Here is a 22388-nt window from a genome sequence, read left to right on the forward strand (position 1 = left end):
CAAGGTTTGTGCAGAATAACATTGCTTAATAACATTGTATATTGTTGGGTTATGATGGGGTAAGAGAGTTGAACTAAGCTCATGGTAAAGGTAAGGCTCGCCTGCATCTCTCTCTTTTTCTCATGTCCTAGTTGTTTATCATATGAATTATTACTCAAACCGACATAGACACATTCAATGAGGTCTGAAAATGAAGGGCATGTTCTAAACTGGCTAATACTATATCCTTCCCTGCAGACCCTGAGCAGATCACTGTCTCTGTCTCTGAAGAGGTTCCCCATGAGCAGCAGGAGTGGAGTCCCAGTCTGGGGCAGGAGGACATAATGATCACACAGATTACAAAGGAGCAGGAGATTCGTACCTCAGACAGGACCTGCATTCCCTTGCATGTAGAAAGTGACTCTGGTGGTAAGAATCCAACTATGTCCACACAGGAGGATAGTGAGAGGAATGATCTGTCAACCACTCCAGCTAAACAGAACAAAATAGAACCTGTTGAAGAGAGCTATGCAGCATCAGAACCAACCAGAGGCTCACAACTCTCTGTAGTAAATCCAGAGCGTATGACATCACACACAGGGGGGAAGAAGAGAAGTCACACAGGAGAGAGACCCTCTCGCTTCAGCTGCTATGTGTGTGGAAAAAATGTCAGTTCCAAGAGTAATCTAAAAAAGCATATAAGGATTCACACAGGGGAGAGACCTTATAGTTGCAATGTCTGTGGAAATCATTTCAGATCAAACAGCCATTTAAAAGAACATATTAGGACTCACACTGGCGAGAAACCCTTTCGGTGTCTTATCTGTGGATTACATTTCAGACAAGGTAGTGCTAGGGCAGCACATATTAAGGCTAAACACAAGGGGGACCACCTGCACAGGCTAAACCCATCCAGATGTGTGATGAATGCTTCACTAAGATTAGCTCCCTGAGAGAGCATGTGACAACTATTCACACAGTACATGATACTCAGGTAGCACTCTGAGATTCTTTTGAATGAAAAGTGCAATACAAATAAAATGCATTATTGTTATTAGGGGGGGGGGGGCTTAGTTGTGGCTTAGTGGATAGTTGGACTGGTAAACCGAAGGTCCCACCTGGGAACACCACCACTAGTGTGATGTAAATGTAAAATTTACATGGACTTGAAGGCTGATTGGTAAACTAGTCTGAAAATATGATGATCTCTTTGAACAAAGACATTTTTAATTACATAAAAATGACATATTTAAATGAAGATTTAAAAAATGATGATGACCATCGTTGTTACGGCTGGGCCGTCACACACGCCCTCTCCCGCCCCCACAGCTCGAGCACCCGCCCCCACAACTCGAGCACAGCGTGCTCTCCGCCGCAGGTGAAGCTCGTTCCCGGTGATTGGAGGGTTATCCAGCCACAGTCAAACCAACACACCTGTCTCCACTCCCAATTAACCCTCTGGCTACATCTACCCTGGACTCCCTTCATTCACCGTCAGTTCTTCCCTAAGAATGACCTGGCAAGTATCCTCTGTGATTAGTTATGAACTTTGCTCTTGTGCCTATTCTTGTGATTCGTTGATATCTTGTGTACTGGCCTACCGTGGAGACTTACCCTGCTTTCCTGTTCCTCCACAGCCTATGCCAACCACTACCGCCATCCCGCCAGGTTGAAACCCCCAGCCCGCCAGGCTGAAACCTCCGGACTCATCATCTGTGTTTCCACCCACCTGCACTGTAAATAAATACCCTACGGGGCTAACACTATATTCTGCCTCCGGTGTCGTGTCCTTGAGCTCCCTCGCCCCCGTGTCATAACAGAAGAACTGACCATGCAATTGGGCTCAGACGACACGAAGGACCGGACACCATCTCCCACCCCGGGATCCGGCCCGACGGCTATCCAGATCCTCGCGGAACACACTCACCTCCTCCAGGCGGCCGCTACAGCGTGCCAGGCCCTGAACACTCGCCTGACAACCCAGGAGGCTAACCAGGAGCACCGCGCCACCCAGATGCAGCACCTCATCTCTACGACCCAAGCGCTTACAGCACAGGTGGCCGCGCTTGCAGCCTTTGCCCCCCCCCCTGCTCTCCCTGACCCTGCCCAGCTACCGGCACCACCTACTGGACAGCCACGGGAGCCCCACCTAGCCAGCCCCCGCCCCTTCGACGGAGCCTTCGCCCAGTTCCGAGGCTTCATCCTCCAGTGCGAGTTGGTGTTCTCCCATCAGCCCAGCCAGTTCTGGTCGCCGGCAGCCCGGGTGGCGTTCATCACCAACCTCACCACCGGCGACGCCCTGAATTGGGTCCAGGCCACCCTCTGCGCCCGCCCTGACCTGTTCGGTGACTACGCTACCTTCCTCACGGAGTTCAAGAGGGTTTTCGACCACCCCACTGCAGGACAGGAGGTCGGGGCGCGACTGATGTCACTCCACCAGGGGAACCGGACCGCGGCGGCCTACTCTACCGAGTTTCGCACCCTGGCAGCCGGAAGCGGATGGAATGACAGGGCACTGCGATCTGCTTTCCGCCAGGGGCTGAGTGAGGCCATCAAGGACGAGCTCGTCCGGGACAGACCCGCCGTCCTGGACGAACTAGTGGCCCTAGCCATCGACGTTGACGAGCGCTCCCGGGAGCGTCGGAGAGAGAGAGGGCGCTACCAGACCAGCTCGCCACGCCCCCAGGACCCTATCGTCACAGCCAACCCCTCCTCCGCACGGGAGTCGACCTACACCCCATGCACTGGCGAGGAGCCGATGCAGCTTGGTCGAGCCCGCCTCACCACGGCGGAGAAGGAGAGGAGAAGGGCCCAGGGCCTGTGCCTCTACTGTGGAGAGAAGGGACACCTCCGTGACACCTGCCCGTCCCTATCAAAAGGGCAGGCTCACCCGAAGGGGGAATCCGGGTGAGCCGTCTCTCTCAATCCCCACCTACCACCAGCCCAGCCAGGTTCTCTGTCACCCTCTCCTGGCAGGGGCAGAACCTCACGGTCGAGGCCATTATTGACTCGGGAGCAGACGAGAACTTTATGGACGCCCAGCTGGCCCGCTCAGCTGCCGTTCCCCTCGTTGCCCTCGAGACCCCCCTCTCCGTCTCAGCCCTAGACGGACACAGCCTGGGGCCTCTCACCCACCGCTCTACACCCCTCTCCTTGACCGTCTCGGGGAACCATGTGGAGGAGATCCGGTTTTACATCCTCAAGACCCCCCAGTCCCCGCTCATCCTGGGACGACCGTGGCTCGAGCTCCACATTCCCCATGTCAGCTATGGTGAGGGACGTATCCTGAGCTGGAGTACCGCATGCTACGCCCGGTGCCTCCGTGCCGCCCATACCCCCACATCGCCTCTGCGACCGCCTCCGGCTCCCCCTGACCTCTCCTCCATCCCAGAGGTCTACCACGACCTCGGAGAGGCCTTCAGCAAGGAGCGTGCTCGCACCCTGCCGCCTCACCGGCCCTACGACTGTGCCGTCGAGCTCCGCCCTGGCAACAAACTTCCGGTCAGTCGCCTCTACAACCTTGCCCCCCCGGAGAAGGCAGCCATGGACACCTACATCTCCGACTGTCTGGCTGAGGGGCTCATCCGTCCATCACACTCCCCGGTGGCAGCGGGGTTTTTCTTCGTGAAGAAGAAGGATGGAACCCTCAGGCCATGCATTGACTACCGTGAGCTCAATGCCATCACCGTCCGGAACACCTATCCTCTCCCCCTCATGAGCTCCAACTTTGAGCCCCTCCTTGGGGCCACCATCTTCACTAAGCTGGACCTCCGGAACGCCTACCATCTGGTCCGGATTCGTGAGGGTGACGAGTGGAAGACGGCGTTCAAGACCCCCCGTGGCCACTATGAGTACCTTGTCATGCCCTTTGGTCTCACTAACGCCCCCTCCGTCTTTCAGGCCCTCATGAACGACGTCCTCAGGGACATGCTGGACATCTTTGTCGTCCTCTACCTGGATGACATCCTAGTATTCTCCAGGAACCCTGAGGAGCATGTCCAACATGTCCGCCTAGTCCTCCAGCGCCTACTGGAGAATCGCCTTTTTATTAAGGCTGAGAAGTGCTCGTTCCACACTCACTCTGTGGAATTCCTGGGGCTCATCGTGGAGGGTGGGTTGACTCGCCCTGACCCCAAGAAGACTCAGGCCGTCGTCGAGTGGGGCCAACCTACCACCCGGAAACAGCTGCAGTCATTTCTCGGCTTTGCCAACTTCTACCGGCGATTCATCCGGGACTTCAGCCGGGTAGCCGCCCCCCTCACTGCCCTCACCTCCCCCCTGCGCCAGTTCACGTGGACACCAGCAGCCAGCGCTGCCTTCAGTGACCTGAAGAGGCTCTTCACCTCGGCGCCGGTCCTAATCAACCCAGACCCCTCTAGGCCCTTCATTGTGGAAGTGGACGCCTCTGACACGGGCGTCGGTGGCGTGCTCTCTCAACGATCGGAGGACCAGACCGTGCACCCCTGCGCCTTCTACTCCCGCCGTTATACCTCCGCCGAGGCCAACTACGACATCGGGAACCGCGAGCTGCTGGCGGTGGTGGAGGCGTTCCACGAGTGGCGGCACTGGCTGGAGGGCGCAGAGCACCCCTTCACCGTCTGGTCGGACCACAAGAACCTAACCTACATCAAGTCGGCCAGGCGGTTGAACTCCCGTCAGGCACGCTGGGCCCTGTTCCTCGGGCGGTTTAACTTCCACCTCACGTTCCGTCCGGGCTCCCTGAACGCCAAGGCTGACTCCCTTTCTCGGCTCCATGCCGCAGAGGAGGAACCCACCACTCCTGACACCATCGTTCCATCCTCCCGGGTCGTTGGAGTGGTCACCCTGGAGATCGAGGCGGTGGTCAGAGCTGCACAGCGCACCCAGCCAGATCCCCGACCGGGGTCCCCCGGCCGTCTCTTCGTCCCGGACGCCGTCAGAACCAAGGTGATGCAGTGGGGCCACGCCAGCCGCTTCGCCTGCCATCCTGGGGCCCTACGCACACTGTCCTTCCTGCGCCGGCGGTTCTGGTGGTCCACCATGGCCGCGAACGTCAGGGAGTTCGTCTCGGCCTGCCCTACCTGCGCTCGCAGCAAGGCATCCCACCGGCCGCCTTCAGGACTGCTGCGGCCTCTACCCGTGCCCGGTCGACCGTGGTCCCACCTCGCCATGGACTTCGTGACCGGCCTTCCCCCGTCCCTAGGCAACACGGTCATCCTCACCATCGTGGACCGCTTCTCCAAGTCCGTGCGGTTGGTAGCTCTGGCAAAGCTACCGACCTCGGCGGAGACGGCGGAGCTACTCACCACCCACGTCTTCCGGCTTTACGGGCTTCCCCAGGATGTGGTTTCCGACCGTGGCCCCCAGTTCACATCCAAGGTGTGGCAGGCCTTCTGTTCGGGGATTGGGGCCACGACCAGCCTCTCCTCCGGCTACCATCCCCAGACCAATGGGCAGGCGGAGAGAGCCAACCAGAGCCTGGAGTCGGCACTCCGCTGCATGTCCTCCCTCCATCCATCCTCCTGGAGCAAGGACCTACCCTGGGTGGAGTACTCCCTGAACGCCATGGTGAATGAAGCCACCGGCCGGTCCCCCTTCGAGTGCTCCTTGGGGTACCAGCCACCCCTGCTTTCTACCCAGGAGGGCGAAGCGTCGGTACCATCAGTCCAGGCACACCTCCTTCGCTGTCGTCGGGTCTGGACCTCCGTACGCTCGGCCTTGCTTCGGGCCACCGCCCGAACTACCCGAAGCGCCAACCGTCGCCGCACTCCAGCTCCGGTGTACCAGGTGGGCCAGAGGGTCTGGCTCTCCACGGCGGATCTCCCCCTCAATGTCCCCTCCCGGAAGTTGGCGTCGAGGTACATCGGCCCCTACGTCATCGACCGGGTCATCAACCCCGCTGCCATCCGGCTGGTCCTCCCTCACTCCCTCCGTCGGATCCACCCGGTGTTCCACGTCTCCCGGGTTAAGCCCCATGTCGCCAGCGACCTGATGCCACCAGCCCCTGCACCGCCCCCTCCTCAGTTGGTGGATGGCCACCCCCAGTGGGCGGTAAGGAGGCTCCTCAGGGCTCGTCGCTGTGGCCGGGGTTTCCAGTACCTGGTGGACTGGGAGGGATATGGCCCAGAGGAACGGAGCTGGATTCCCCGGTCCCAGATCATGTCCCCAGTCCTCCTCAGGGACTTCTATCGGGCCCACCCGGAGGCTCCGGGCCGGTCGCCAGGAGGCTCCCCCTCGGGGGGGGGTCCTGTTACGGCTGGGCCGTCACACACGCCCTCTCCCGCCCCCACAGCTCGAGCACCCGCCCCCACAACTCGAGCACAGCGTGCTCTCCGCCGCAGGTGAAGCTCGTTCCCGGTGATTGGAGGGTTATCCAGCCACAGTCAAACCAACACACCTGTCTCCACTCCCAATTAACCCTCTGGCTACATCTACCCTGGACTCCCTTCATTCACCGTCAGTTCTTCCCTAAGAATGACCTGGCAAGTATCCTCTGTGATTAGTTATGAACTTTGCTCTTGTGCCTATTCTTGTGATTCGTTGATATCTTGTGTACTGGCCTACCGTGGAGACTTACCCTGCTTTCCTGTTCCTCCACAGCCTATGCCAACCACTACCGCCATCCCGCCAGGTTGAAACCCCCAGCCCGCCAGGCTGAAACCTCCGGACTCATCATCTGTGTTTCCACCCACCTGCACTGTAAATAAATACCCTACGGGGCTAACACTATATTCTGCCTCCGGTGTCGTGTCCTTGAGCTCCCTCGCCCCCGTGTCATAACAATCGTATTATCTCAGTAATTAATGTAATTTCAATGTATTATAGACCTTTTCTTTATAACAAGCATAACAACAAAAATAATTATGCCATAACAAAAAAAAATGTCCATGTCGCATTTCCCCACTTTGATGGCATATGATGCCCAAGATTTAAATAAAAGTCCAGCCGCGGGCGTCCATGCTTTTCTATGATACTACTGATGACGTATCAGGGTCTTCAAGGGTTATCCCATTCCATAGGGGAAGATTTCAACCACTACCCCTTGTAACTCTGTTCCGAGGGGTAAGTCGAAAAGCGAGTGGCACTGGTAGGAGTAAAAAAGAGAAATGGGATTTGGCCTCTGAGTTATCCTTTGTTCTATAGGATTTAAATCAAACTTGTACACTAACTATCCCACATACCATCTGGCAATCAAAGACTTGAGTTTAACGCTCACTTCAGTCACAACTTCTGTGTTTAAGGAATATTTCACTTGGTGTAATCAGCAGCAGAGCACCTGCTGTCATCATACCACTTCTCAAGAAACCCACCTTAGACCCAGAAGTCCTCGCCAACCACAGGCCCATCTCCAACCTTCCTTTTTTATCCAAGGTACTAGAGAGAGTAGTTGCTGCTAAACTTAAGGATCACCTAAATCAAAACCACCTCCTTGAGTTTTTTCAGTCCGGCTTCCGCCCTGGCCACAGCACGGAAACGGCTCTGGTCAGGGTCACCAACGACCTCCTGATGACAGCAGATACTGGCTCCCCATCCCTCCTCATTCTCCTGGATTTAACAGCAGCTTTTGACACCGTGGACCACAACATCCTCCTTCACCGTCTGCACTCCACCATTGGCCTCTCTGACACTGTCCACAACTGGTTCACCTCATACCTCACTGGCAGAACTGAGCACGTCACCCTGGGAAAGGCGAAATCCCACACCCACAACGTCACCTGCGGTGTCCCCCAAGGCTCGGTGCTGGGCCCCACCCTGTTCACACTATACATGCTCCCCCTTGGCTGTGTCATCCGCAGGCATGGAATGTCATTCCATTGCTATGCGGATGACACACAGCTCTACCTCAGAGTCAACCCCACCTCCTCTGCACCCCTGCCACTATCCACACTAACCACCTGCCTGGAGGAGATAGAGGCGTGGATGAAGCTCAACTTCCTACAACTCAACAGCTCCAAGACTGAAGCCATCCTAGTCGGCACACCACACCAGGTCCGGTCATCCACCATCACCAGCATCACCTTCTCTGGCCAGAACATTCCCCTCTCCTCATCTGTTACCAACCTGGGCGTCAAAATGGACCCTCACCTCACCTACGAGACCCACATCAAACATATATCCAAAACAGCTTTTTTTCACTTAAGGAACATCGCCAAACTCCGTCCTGCACTCACTCTGGCAGATGCAGAGAAGCTCATCCACGCCTTTGTCTCCTCCAGACTGGACTACTGCAACGCACTCCTCATCGGGATTCCTAGCAGCTGCCTCCAGAAACTTCAATACATCCAGAACAGCGCTGCTAGGATCCTGATGAGGGTGCGCAAATATGATCACATCACCCCCATCCTCAAATCACTTCACTGGCTCCCCGTCTCCCTCAGAATTGAATTCAAGGTCTCCCTCCTCACCCACCAGTGCATCCATGGAACTGCCCCCCCCTACCTCAAGGAACTCCTCCATACCCCTCAGACCTCCTCACGCACCCTCCGTTCTACTGCCACCAACCTCCTCAAGACCCCCAGGACCAAGCTCCGCACCATGGGAGATCGTGCCTTCTGCTCGGCTGCTCCCAGGCTGTGGAATGCTCTCCCTGACCACCTAAGGGCACCACAGTCTGTGGATGCTTTTAAACGAGGCCTTAAAACCCACCTTTTTAATAGAGCCTTTTTTTAGCCTTTTAATTGAAAATGTTTTTTTTGCTTTATCTTACTGTGTTGTAGCACTCTGAGATTTTATATGTAAAGTGCTTTTATAAATAAAATGTATTATTATTATTAGCAGTCCATGCTCTGCTAATGAAAAACAATATGAACAACTCCAATTGTCTCCCTTTCTCAGAAACAAAACAAAGCGTTCCCAACCACTGTCTATCCAATTACTCTAGGATAAAACACATATCTACTGCCCCTGACTGTGGGCTCAAAAGTCCTAAATCAAATACTTTAGGTCTGTTACTTTCAATAAATATGTATATCCTGTTACACTTTAGCAGTTATAGTACAACTCTATATTCCAAAACTTCAATACTTAAGAATCAGTGGTCAGTTTAGCAGTCTTGCATGAGGGTAGTAGCTGTTACACTAGGATATGGATAAATACTATATGGATAAACTCTTGCGGTGTAAAAAAGAAAAGAAAAGTGGGCCAGTTTTCTGGCTATATAGGTCGGTTTTGAGCGGCAATTTGGCTGGAAATCTTAGCCAGACCTGGCAACCCAGCAAGGTCTACCCTGCCGTAAAGTGACATAACGAAGAAAACGAATAAAACGAAAAATACGGATGCGTGTTTTCACAGACACATTTTCTTATATATTGAGCCAAGCTTAAATAATTCAAACATGTCAAAACTACAGTTGTTGAATGGGTTTTTTATGCAACGATTAACAACGGCTGCTGTGGAGATATTTGGGGCTGTTCAGGAAGTCATAGTTGAATATCAGGAAGAAATCTCCCGTTCAAAAGAGGAGAACGAACGTCTTCAGAAGATACTGGACTTGGTTCTGAAACCTGAGATAAGATTACACAGAGCAGGTTTGTTACACTACTATTGCTGCAATACAACAGTTTAATGGTTTAATGGTACAACCCGTCGCCTGAGCAGAGGACAGTAGTGAGATCGTGGTATTGGCTTTACGGAGCTTGCTACTTAATTCAACAGGAGCGCCCTTACCCGACGAAATATCCAAAGTGCTCCTTAGTATACGTATTAAATATATATATATATATATATATATTACGGTACATGTGGGAAAACTAGGGTTAGGTTTAGGTGCTACGTCGACTTGGTACATGCTGGCATGTCTTGTAGTATATTTTACTTAACCACACACATACATGTTCTTGTAGATAGTAATAGTTATTTGTCTGTATTATCTTGTAGATAGTACTAGCTTTTTTGTCTGTCTTACATGTAACGATGAATTGAGAATCAAGGACCCCAATTGAAATAAGCCAGTGGCTTTCTTGGGTTTTTATCCTGTTAGTTGACCTTGTATGTAATATGTACTTTCATGTACCTACTTCTGCAAATCTTCTAATAAAGTTTTCAATCAATCAATCAATCATGGACTGTATATGAAGGGCCTGTTCTCCTGACAAGGGGGTTTTTATGACACCTTGTACACATTGTCTTAAGGGCCTTAGGTTCATTCTAACACCACCAGGGGGCAGTGTGGGGCCTTAGGTTCATTCTAACACCACCAGGGGGCAGTGTGGAGCCTTAGGTTCATTCTATTAAACAAGCTTTTATTTTGAAGAAATGCACCCGAGCTAAGTGGGCGGAGTTCCAGGACACAGCTACGAAAAGACCCAGTGATGGCGTCATCAAAAGACGACACCGTGTTTATAACATGTTTCATTCTACTACTAATGTGAGTCCGTCGAGGTAGCTCGCTTGTAGGAATTGTATTTTATTTCTGGATGATAAAGGTAACGTCTCTATGACCATATAAGTACAGAAGACGTCCGACAGTCCCGTTTTGAGCAGCGCCGGTATCTCCACATTGGTGAAAACGCAGAAATGTAAGTAAAACGTGTTCGTAGCCAAGTCCTGCATTGCATTGCTTCATTGTTCGTAATGGTGGTGGTTTCTGGAGGAAAGTTTAAATGAGGTGAACATACTAATCAGAAGAGATGTTGTATCTGTTTGATCCGTTTTACCGGAATACACCACGGAACAAACACATGTTCTGATGAGTATTTTGATTTCATATCAACATTCCGCAAGAAAACCCAACAACAAACACGTTTTCGTAAGATTAAAGCGAGTTGCTAGATAGATTACTGTACATAACATATTATATCAGTCTTCAATTAGCACATTGAACTTAGCAAATGTTACCTATGATCATTATTCTTTACGCTTGTCTGGTAGAAGAGCAGTGGAATTGAGCCAAGACTGGACTAGTTTCGGACCAGAGCAAAACATGTCACATCGTGAGCTTAGAATGATAAGGTTCTATCTCCGTTTAGAATGATAAGCAGGGTTCGAGTTATAAGCTGATCTCTGTGGGGGTCTCCAAAATAACAGTGCGAAATGTTCTCATGCACGCGCGAATCATGCCCACACAGCGATGGGACTTACAAGTTTTAATTAGCTATAGGCAGTAGCGGATTAAGGTGGTCAGTGGCCCTAGGCTACTCCTTTGTGTGAGGACCCCCCGCCCCCATACACAAGCCTCCCCCCTCCCCAAAATATACAACTCACGAGCACCCTGCACACACACCACTCATAATGCTTTACCATAAAACACTTAAACACTTTAATAACACAATAACACAACAGTGTTAATAATGCAAAGAATTTAAAAAAAAGTTCAGTGCATTCAGTTCTGTCTCTATTGCTCTCCTCTCCCGTTGTCTCTCTGTTACTGTCCTGTTGTCCGTCTCTCTGTTGCTCCCCTCAGCTCTAAATGACAGAAATGAATTAGCTAATTAGTTGGCATGTAAACATATAGTTAGGGTTGGGTACAGTTTGGGTTTTATTCGATACCGGTGACAAATCGATACTTTAAAAACGGTACTGGTACCGAAACATCATCCTCATCCTCATCCTCCTCCTCAAATACCAACATATCCTGACGCTACAGCTGCAGGCTACTCATTTCACCACATCAACAGCCCCACATGAAACAACAGCTATAAAAGCGATAGTCACACATGTATCTCGGCCAATAATTGTGTTATTTTTGCTATACAGAAGGAGCGAAAAATACATGTACACTAGGTTAGTAAAAAGTAAAAGCCACCTTACCTTTACGGAGACAAGATAGACCTGTTTGGTCTGTTTTCAGTAGGCTGCGGTCGCGGTCCTGGAACCCATGATGCTGACGTCCGATGTCTTTTCTTTATCCAAGATTGGATGAACGGGAGAGGGTCAAAAAATGGCCTTTTTTTGGGCGGCATGGTAGCTACTGTATGTATATACTCCTGTATAGCTAATGAATGAATGTTTGCTTCTCAATAATAGGCTAGGTGCACGATCTCACTACTTCCTGAAAGGCAACTGGTATATGAACATATCCTGTCTCACTCTATTGGTTTAATTGATTAATCAGCTGTGCACTGTGTGTTCCAACGGTTTACCGCACAGCTGATTAATCAACCTTTTGCTGTTGCACAATATTCTACTGCGCCCCATGGTGTCTTGGTGGTGAAGTGCAGGCAGTCAAAGGCCTACTGTCATTCACAGGAGATTAATGGTGCGCGTAGCTCTTTTGGAAAACGTGTTTATTTTACAATATTTATAATATAAATTAAATAATATTCATTACATTGACATTTTGATCAAATAATAGTTGTGGTAATGTATTATTAGCGACCCCCACAGATTTTTGATTTTACTGCCTTCATGGGAGCTCAGAGAGTCTCAGACCATCTCTATGGGAGCTCAGCTCCCATTGGCTCCCACATAACTCGAACCCTGATGATAAGGTTCTATCTCCGTTTAGAATGATAAGGTTCTATCTCCGTTTAGAATGATAAGGTTCTATCTCCGTTTAGAATGATAAGGTTCTATCTCCGTTTAGAATGATAAGGTTCTATCTCCGTTTAGAATGACAAGGTTCTATCTCCGTTTAGGGCAGTTCAGAGATATTGAGCGTCAAAGTTTTTACATTCCATTATGTTCTGTGAGATGGAACCTTTGTATTTTATGAATTATTAACTCAAAAAATTCAACATTTTAAAAATAACACCACACAGGCATTAATAAACACCCAATGGATCAGATTTGGTAAAAAACTTAATTTTGACCAAAAATTGAGATAGAACCTTATAATTCTAACGTCACGACATGCCTGTGTATGTTTCTATGTCTAGCTGGGTCCCTGACATGCCTGTGTGTGTTCCTATGTCTACCTGGGTCCCTGACATGCCTGTGTATGTTTCTATGTCTACCTGGGTCCCTGACATGCCTGTGTATGTTTCTATGTCTAGCTGGGTCCCTGACATGCCTGTGTATGTTTCTATGTCTAGCTGGGTCCCTGACATGCCTGTGTGTGTTGCTATGTCTACCTGGGTCCCTGACATGCCTGTGTGTGTTTCTATGTCTAGCTGGGTCCCTGACATGCCTGTGTGTGTTTCTATGTCTAGCTGGGTCCCTGACATGCCTGTGTGTGTTTCTATGTCTAGCTGGTCCCTGACATGCCTGTGTGTGTTTCTATGTCTAGCTGGGTCCCTGACATGCCTGTGTATGTTTCTATGTCTACCTGGGTCCCTGACATGCCTGTGTATGTTTCTATGTCTAGCTGGGTCCCTGACATGCCAGACACTGAGACCATGCATGAAGATTATATTAAAGCAGCCTTGAGCAGCAAGTGGCCGAGAGCAACATGTACCAATGCAACCTTAACCCTGAAAGAGATGTGCCTTCAAACAACCAGACTTCACATGAATGTACTAGACAAGAGTGCTCTCGGTAAGTGTCTCTTGGTTTGTACCACCAAGCTAGTTCCTAACATGTATGAATTATCAGAAAATGATTTAAATATTGCTGTGCTTTATCACAGTCTGAAAATCACTGTATGAATTAACATCAAGTGTATCATTTGTTGTTATACAGACCTCCCAACGTCACTCTTAAAGGACCTTCTGCCTCTTTTGAATATTGTTGATCTCGATAGAATTCACGAAGCAGTGAAACTCAAAGGTGGGTATGAGCAGGGAACCTGTAAAAGGGCTTTCTGTGGTATGAGTTATGATGGTCATTGTTCCGACTCAGACTTGCTGTCTGGGTCAGACCATTATTCAGACTACGATGCTGTTGATTAAGGTTGAGGTTAATTCTGCATTTTTGATTTTCAGGGATCTCCACCTCGTATGTGTGGGCAGGAATGTTAAGAGATTTTTATGCCAAGGAGAATGTAGGTGTCTTTTTTCTCTTGCAGTCAGATTCACTCACCACCATAGAGAAGGCCATTCATCCACCTAGGGAAGAATTTATAAAGGTTGACATAAAAAAGAATGGTTACTAGAACTGCTATCTGCAATCATCTGAAGTCTTGCTTAGGGTCCAAAATCACTTAACAATCTTCCACCTCTGTTCCACCTCTCTTGCCTCTGTTATTTCATAAAAATATATTTTTTTTATTGAAGGTTAACAACCTTGTAATTTGCGTTTGTTTATTCCAGGCAATACTCACAGAGGATGAATGGAAACAGAAAGCCATGGAGAAGCTCTTTACCCTGATGTTCTATGGCTATAAGTTCAAAAATGTCAAAAGATACCTTTCAAATGTTAACTTTCAATCCCTCCTCTTGACTATGGCCAAATATGTCCTACATCTGTCTCTTCAACCCTCACACTATATTGTCAGTTTCACTGCAGAGTTGTGGCCTGTTCTGAGTGTCCTAGAGAAGGGTGTAAGGAGAGTTCAAGTGTCAAATTGCAATGTAAGCGAACAGGATGCACATCGTGTGTTGTACGTCTTGCACCGTATCCTTGATCATGGGATCGCCCAACATGTCATTATAGATCAGAATACAGGTCCTAGTTTACTGGCTTGGATTCTTCACGGTAGAGGACCTCAGAGTGCAAGCCACACATGCCCATTGGAGTCCATGCATGGAGAGATGGCAACATGCTTTTCCACTAACATTGGAACCACTTCTGGAAACACTGAGGCGGCCAACTGCCAGGTCTCAGAGAAGGAAGAGCTTTCTGAAGACGAAGAGGACCATGGGACTCCATGCAAGCAGCGAAGGTTAAATTTAGCCGCAACACAGCGAGAGGTGAAGAAGCCCAGTCCCCCATGCCGATGTATGGACCATGAGCGACTGTGTAGGATGTTCAATCCCTCTGCCGGTCCCACAAGGGTGGATTGCCCTCGGGGACGGATCCAATCACTGGAGATCTGGAGGGCCAGGGGTGAAGTCTTTAACGTACTGTTTCCTCTCCTGCCCTCTTGGCTGTGCCTTTGCTCGCTAAGCCTTCATAGTGGAAGTAAGTCTACAATAGGGAGGGGGTGCTAGAATAAACCATTATATGGCAGGGATAAGCTATAAAATAATGTGATTATGATTGCTTTTCACAGTGCACATTTTAATGTTGTATGCTATAGTATATATAACTGACACTGGAGTGAATTGTCATGCAGTGCTAAAATTGGAATGATTGGAATGATTTGTTAATGTCAATATGGGCTCATCATTTTTACATATACCATTCCATTCATGGATTGATATCAGGATAACATTGATTATTATTGTGATATCAGCTCTAGGCAACGTAGAGGTTTTTGAGGAGAGGGACGTATTGAGGTTGGCGCAGTCTCTCAAGAAGCTGTATGAGACGTCCAGAAGCTCCCTCACTGATCTGAGTGTCAGTACCCTGCCTCACCCGTCACTCATGGAATCCCTGCTCAACGCCTGCCCCAACCTGAGGTCATTCTCAATGGAGAGCCACCCTATAGCAGGGAACCACAGACCTCAGCAGAGACTGGCCCTACGGTCTGCAGGCCACTCAGGTGACAGCCTTTTCCCTTCTGCCCACCCCAACTATCAATTTTTCACCTGTATGACATTGCTACTAGAGTAATCAAGTAAAAAACAGATAAAGTACCTGTAGAAAGTTGAATATTAGAATTGCAACTCAACTTTTAAGTTTATAAGGGCTGTCAGGCTAGAATTAAATATATGAAATATGAAACTGAAATACTTTGATTTGAGACTTGTTCCAACTTTCTGTTTATAGAATTGCTACTTGAAAATCTATCTGTGAAATTACCCAAAGTCCGGACAAACCTGGAGGGCCTTTCTTCTGTGCTGAAACGCTCTCCAAATCTCACATCACTTCACGTCGAGGGAATCCAGAGTTCACGTGGCTTCTCTCTCAGCCCGTTCCTCAACACAGTTTCAGGTAAAAAATTTGATTTTAACCATGTTCTGGATAGAGCACAATTGCATACTGTCAATTGTTGAATGAGGGCTGTAGAATAATTATTACTAGTACATAAATTGCTACATGAATTTGATCCGGTTCTTTTGGAACTAGCTGTAGGTAATGTTTTTTCATGTATTTGTTTCATGATATAATGAATCAGGAAAATGTGATCCAACTATTTCAGAGTCAAACCGAAATCTCAGGAAATTGGACTTGGAGGACATGAACCTGGCTGACTGTCATTCTGAAATCATTCATCTACTTGACAACCGTATGTTGGAAGGTAACTATAAAAGGATGTATTTTCAAGTATTAAGGGCTGTCAGTCGATTAAAATGTGATAATAATGTTTTACTATTGATTAATCTACTGATTTAGTTTTCACCTTGCAACTAAGGTGGTCAGATTTTCTAAACATTTCTAGACAAGAAAGCCAAAGGGGTGTCTAAAAAGATTAGTGTGGGAGTAATACAGGTACTTTACCTGTTAACAATAAAATCATGGCCTCCAAATTACAGTGTAAATTGCCATTCCCATAGATTTGATAAGACAAATGTGTGCTAATTGCTTGAACTGAGCTTCCTTGGTAGAACACTCATTTACTTAGCTATATGCCACTCACTCTAGTGTGTGTGCGTGCGTGCGTGCGTGCGTGCGTGCGTGCGTCATCATGCCCACACAGTTTGTATGTATGTGTGAGTGTGTGTGTGTGTGTGTGTATCTTGTATCTTATCTTACTTACCATCTTATCTTATCTTAGTACTACCTCTACTATACTACTTTTTCAAAATATATCAATAATAATTCAACACATAAGTTCAGTCCATTCAAAGTGGAGGAGGGGTCAAGCTGTCAATCAGAGGGTGAGGGACCCAAGTCTCAGACCCAGGAAGTCCATCTCCTCAGCCAAATCTGGAACCCCGGAAACGACTTCCTGTTTCTGCCTTTTCCTTGGAGGCTCTACCTGCTCCCAGTTCAGCCAGGTGTCCCAGGGTGGGAGACCAGGGGCGGCTGCCTGCACAGGTGTGTGAGGCTGAGGAGAGGGAGGCTGTAGAAGAAGTCATGATACATTCCTGAATAATTCTTGTTACAATGTAATTTCTTCACAAATTATGCAGTTTTACAAATACTTAGAGAGTTGTAGAGAGTTTTGGGCGAGAGAGAGGTACTCACTGGAGATGTGAGCCGAGGCTTGGTTGCACACCTGCCTCCCTCCTCTGCAGCAGAGAGCACCTGGAGTGTGGCAGAACGGTCAACTTGTTGAGTATGGACGCTCATTTTTGAAATTTTTTGAATTTTAGCTTGTAGAAACAAGTCACAGGTCTAGTCTTGGGGTTGTAGCCACCAAAACTGAATTCCATTCAACATTGCTGCCTATCAACCAAACAATCTAATCTCAAACCTTCTGCTGAAGTTGCTAGGATTGATTGTGACATCAACGTAATTGCATCTTTATAATTCTTAGTTTCTATGGCAATGAGTCAAATGTGTATATTTTCAAATCATATTTTGCACTCAGCAACCAAACATTCTAAATTCAGAGATTCTAAATTATTGTGATGGCATCAAATCTACAGTGTGTATGTGTGTATGTCAGGGTATCCGCGGTGTCTTGAAAAGTATTAAAAGTTGATAAATCAATTTTGGGAAAATCAAGACCCTTAATAAGTATTAAAAAGTCTTAATTTGGAGGTCTTGAATTTTGTTGGTATTTTTCTGAATTAGACTCTGTCCAAAGAGTTTGAGTCCTAAACATTTTTAGTAAAAGTTCATGAATTTATTAGTTTTATTAAAAAACTAAGATGAACCGGAAATTCTGTTGTATGATAGTGGTCTAGTCCAGTGGTTCTCAACCTTTTTTGGGCCAGCGCCCCCTGTCCATTATCCAGGTCTCTTACCACCCCCCATTTTAAAAAAAAGGCTTTTTTTCTTCCCTGAATATTCATGTTGACTAATATTCTGTGTTATATCATTTAAAAAGCATGTCACTGAATGCCAAATAATGGATTTGATTTAACTGGGCAGTTGGAATATCATTATCATTAGTTTACCAGAGAGCAGAAAAGCCATGTGAATGTGAATAAAAATGCTGTTTATGAGTGTTAAACAAACTCAGACAACATCAGAGAATACAAACAGACTGTTTTATGATGCTATTTTTTTTTTTTTTTTTATTAGACTTTGTTAACACAGTTCCAAAGTTCAGAGCACTGCGCTCTGGGACCGCTCAGAGATGGGTGCTCTGACTGAAAAGACGGTTTGCCCGAGCGAACTGACCGTTCGTGCATTTACGAATGTACCTGTAATAACACTGCTGACAGCTGATCAATCGCAAGCAGAGTAGTGGTTTCCTATAGCAACAAAAGACGCTGACAGCTGTTCGGAGTGCTTATGTGTTCGTTTCCAGGGCATCACATGAGGAGCAACATATCACTAAAAAGCGATCGTATATTTTAGTTTGTAAACGTTAAGACGAACACATCGCAATGCTAACCTCAGAATGGCACTAGGGATAACATCCACAACAACACTTAACAGTAGGGGAAGGGACATTCGTAGCTGATTTCTCCAGGTTAGATTATTGGTAAGCGACAGAGAACTTTCCGGACTGGTTTATTACAATACGATCGCTTTTTTGAGATAGGTTGTTCCTGCTGTGCTGTTCTGGTATGGTGGTATGGTATTAGCACTCATTTTAACTAAATTAAATAAGCTGTATTGAAAGGAAGCGAACGCATAAGCGCAGAGGGTAGTGTGTATACGCGGGGAGGGAGTATTTGGCACGACAGGCTTACGTCACCGGCGGGGACATGGACTCAGTATCAAAACTAACATAAGAAATATTCTCTCTCGCTTATAGCCAACAATTACAATGAGCCTACAAACTGAAACACATGTCACTCAAGCATAGCCTACAAGGAAAACACTCATAGAAATTAAACAAGACTGTAAATTAAACAACACCTTATCGCTGTTAGATGAGCAACACAAATTAAATAGCCTATTCCTCATAAATCTTCGCCAACTGGCTAAATCCAAAGACAATCAACTATTTACAGTTATATAGCCTATTCCACTCCTATCCGTGTTCATTTGCGGGTGCTATGCAAGAAAAGGATGGCAAGGGTTGAAACATGACATTACAGATGGGATGAACCGGGGTTCTTTCTATCGTAGACTAGCATAGTATTGCAATTTCTGCACTGTACATGAACTGTCAAGATTCTTCTACAATGCAGCTTACCCAGACACATTGGAAACTATCAAAAGCTCTGCCTTTGCTAGCTGAGTTTTTAGCTTCATCTTCTTGTTGACACTCTCACTTTAAAAAAAATGTGGCCGCTGCGCTACGTGTGTCTGCATCACAGGGCCCGGCCAAGTTCAGAACACTGCGCTCTGGGAGCGCTCAGAGATGGGTGCTCTGACTGAAAAGACGGTTTGTCCGAGCGAAATGACCGTTCGTGCATTTACGAACGTACCCGTAATAACACTGCTGACAGCTGTTTTTCATGAGAAAAATATGCGCGAACGCCCCCCAAGAACACCTCAACGCCCCCCTTTTTAAAATATCTGTTCCAGCGCCCCCCGATGTTGTCTGAACGCCCCCTGGGGGGCGGTACCGCCCCCGTTGAGAAACGATGGTCTAGTCTATTGCAAACTAAAACTGTTAAGTTAAAGGTGTTACTGATGTAAACGGTTACAGCTTGAAGTGGCGGTGAGGTCTGGAAAAATATTGACAGTCTTTAAAAAGTCTTAGAAAGGTATTGAAATTAACCTCACGATTCCTGTATATACCCTGCTAGCTTTAAGTTGTTTTCCTTGGTTTATATAGAAATCTGATATTTTCTTCCAAAGAATCACTTTTATTACATCCCAATGTACAGGTACCCAAGAGTAAAATTCTTTGGCTTTGGTTCCTTAACATTGACATTGCAGCATCAAGATACAAGATCACAATAATAAAGTAAAATATGTCATAATAAAGTGATGGTACTAACCAGGTGTACTATTCTTAGTTAGCATTAGTTAGTTAAGTTCATGTATCTGTATAGTCCTAGTATTGAGTGACAGTATCAGAAACTCATAAAATGTGAATGACAATTTCCGGCTCCTCTCTACTCCATAATTAGAGTTGTCTTTGAAGGACTGTCGGCTTCTTGAGAAATGCAGAGAGAAAGAAGACTTCCTCCGACAGCTGGTGAATTCTGTCAAGAGATGTACAACACTCCACTCCCTTAACCTGTCTCAAAATCGCCTTGGTATTACATGTCTTTTTACTCTTTTTTACTATATCTACACAATATACAGTGGGGGAAATAAGTATTGAACACTTCAACATTTTGTCCAGTAAATGTATTTCCAATGAGCCTATTCAAGTGGAATTTGCACCAGACGTTGGTATTAACTGCTGCCTCCAAGTCTTTCTGGAGCTCTTTCCTAGTGGTCCTTCTGACTCCCTGATCAGAAATCTTGCGAGGAGCTCCTGTGCGTGGCCGGTTGATGGTGTAGTGATGTTGCTTCCACATACAGATAATGCCCCAATGGCGCTTACTGGAAGATTCAGAACTTGTGAAATACGTCTGTAGCCAATTCCATTTTTATGTTGGGCAACAATCTGGTTGCGAAGGTCTTGAGACAGGTCTTTGCTTTTACCCATCATTAGATGTTTGTTGTGTGGCACCTTGGTAACAAAAAAATAACCTTTTCTAGCCCATCGATATATTCTAACCCAGCTGGCATTAATTAGCAGATTGGAGGTAGAGTTGCCTCCTAATTTTCTTAGTGTGTTCAATACTTTTTTCCTGTTTCATTCTGCTTTATTACACATACTGTAACTGTATTTACATATGGAATTTAATGTTTAGATTCTTTTGTCTGGATTGTTTGAGTTATTGAGTTAAATTTCACTTGAATAGGCTCATTGGAAATACATTTACTGGACAAAATGTTGATGTGTTCAATACTTATTTCCCCCACTGTATATTCAATGTATAACCAATATTCTCTTTCTTCAGCCAAGAATGTGACTGTACTTGGGGAACTGTTTACTGGATCCGTACTAAGCACAGTGAAAAAACTTGACATCAGGCAAGTATTGTCAGTGATTTAATTGACATGTCGATATTTCGTCCATCTTGTTGAGGCATATATTGATGATATCTGAAGCTTTCTTTCTGTCTTGTCCTTGACAGTTCTAACTTCATTCAGCCACCTGAGCTGGAGAAGTTTGGCATGCTGCTGGAGACCAACTGCCTCCCCCAGCAACTGACCCTTGATCTCAGACGCAACCCCCTGGACCGAGACCCAGGGCTACGGGACAAGACACTACACACACTCGGTCGAGTCTGTCGACTCATTGCAGATAAATGGAACTCCAGAGACACTATGGCTGACCATCTTAGCGTCATGTGAATAAAAACCTCTTCAAACGCTGGAATCTGTTAGTGTAGTTCCTTCCTAAAGTGGAGGAACATCTGCTATTTGTAATCCTTTTACTTTTGAATACTTTTCTTTTTTTTGTTGCATTATTTAGCGCAGTTAGCATACACACATGTTTTAGAAGATTCAATTGTGAAATAAAATTCTTGAGGTAATTGTTTGATTCCCTACTTTTTATTAAATGTAAACACATACAGTATACTATAGATTTGTAGAAACTGAGAAAGTAAAGCTTTTGTGCCATATTCTAAATGGGTGTAGAAGTAATGGTGGTCATATGGTCAGTGACAATGGACACACAGGGCTTGCTTTCTCACTTGAATTCATTCTGGAAGCTGTAATAAAAATATTAGCCTCTCTATTTAATTGTTGTCTGTGAGCAGATAGTTCCTATTATATAAATTCTCATCTAGATCTGTCTCAAACTATGCCGTGTGGGGTCCTTGAATTTGAGGGAATTGAGTCTTGAAAGGTGCTTGAATGTGATGTTTCAGAAGGTGTGGGAACCCTGCATTCATATATATATATTTCATTTTGTAACCTATCATAGTCCTGTTGCTAGGTAGACACCACATAGAACAATTGGTGGTGAGTGTTCCGGAATTATTTGGCAGTTGGTGAGTTTAATATATATGACTGTAAACAAACTAAGTATAATCTAAATGTAGAATATGAAAACAACAGCCTATTTTCTTCAGATTGTATAGAAAAGGTGTTTAATTATCTTTAGCAAAATGAGAACAGTTTACAAGCATGACAGACAGGGACTGTCAGTGAAATCCTTCTCAGAAGAGTCCTGAACAGAGGAGACATTACATTTTTATACACAGGTTACAGTCACTCCCTCAGGTAGGGGTTCAGGCCAATCACAGGCATTTCCTGTCCGCATCTGTGATGAAGAGGATAGGGGGAATTGACACAGGGAATGGGATGCCGTCCCACAGCAGTGTGTGACCAGGCTGGTGACCAGCATGAGGAGGAGGTGCCAAGCTGTTGTGACTGCGTATGGATCTTCCACACGCTACTGAGGTCCCTGACAGTGTCAAATGAATAAAGTGTAAAAATGGCCAATATGTGTTGTTTTTTCCTTATTACTGTGGGAGAGTGCAATCATC

The 22388-nt window shown here is 46.8% G+C and overlaps 1 long non-coding RNA gene across 1 annotated transcript; it reads left to right on the top strand.

Moving 5' to 3' along the window:
- The first annotated feature begins 16022 nt into the window (after positions 1 to 16022).
- Positions 16023 to 21110, top strand: LOC308163328. Its single transcript, XR_013937607.1, has 3 exons — positions 16023 to 16117; positions 19965 to 20093; positions 20850 to 21110. It is a non-coding gene; the product is annotated as an uncharacterized lncRNA (long non-coding RNA).
- Positions 21111 to 22388: the final 1278 nt, after the last annotated feature.

Source organism: Nansenia antarctica, assembly GCF_963989245.1.
Source record: "Nansenia antarctica genome assembly, chromosome: 8".
Lineage (NCBI taxonomy): Eukaryota > Metazoa > Chordata > Actinopteri > Argentiniformes > Microstomatidae > Nansenia > Nansenia antarctica.